Consider the following 825-nt stretch of genomic DNA (forward strand, 5'->3'; position numbering starts at 1 on the left):
GTGGGGCAGGTGGCAGGAAGGGAGGACTGCGCTCCTGGAGCTCCTGGGAGAGTCATTGATGCCGTCTCTCCTTTCTAGAGATAATTGGAAGGTGGCTGCCCTGTGCCCCGGGAGGGCAGGGCCTGGAAACAGAGGTGAAGGGTGGTGAGGGATCCCCCCAGTCCTCTTCTCAGGAGAGGACTAAACGCTTGCAGGTGCTTCTCAAGGGACCCTGCCATTTGTCTGTCGTAATTTGAAACCATTCACCTTGGCAGAGGGGACCCAGGGGCCTTCAGGGCCTTCCATTGGTGCTTTGACTTACTCTTCTCCTGGGGACGGCAAGAGGCTGAGCTGTTCTTGGAGTGGAGGATGGGGCGGGTGGCTGTACCTTGGAGGGGATGTGCAAGGCTGTGATGACCAGTGATGAACAAACATCGAACATCGTCCGCTCCCAACTTTGCAGCCTGGGTTGCCCATAGCAAACACAAACACTGCATTTGGAGGGGTTTCACTCCCCTGCCCTCTACTTCAGAGGAGCCTGGGATGCAGGAAATGCCAGTGAGAAGACCGAACTGGAGTGAAGAAAATCACAACAAAAGCTCATTCGACCTTCTTCTTCAGTCCACCCAGGGCACGTTCGGGGTCAGGTACGCACCAAGTGCCTCCCGCAGCACAGAGAGCTGAGAGTCCAGGTGGCCGAAGGCGACAGCAGCAGCTTTACACACCCAGTCCTGAGGCCCCCACACCTGCAGCCTGGTGCGCCCGGGCACCGTCCTGATGAGTATGCTTCACCAGCACCGCTTTTTTTTTTTTTTTAGAAAACCTTTTTTTTTTGGAATCCCTTTT

This window comes from Tupaia chinensis, unplaced genomic scaffold (assembly GCF_000334495.1).
Source record: "Tupaia chinensis unplaced genomic scaffold, TupChi_1.0 Scaffold000403_1, whole genome shotgun sequence".
Lineage (NCBI taxonomy): Eukaryota > Metazoa > Chordata > Mammalia > Scandentia > Tupaiidae > Tupaia > Tupaia belangeri.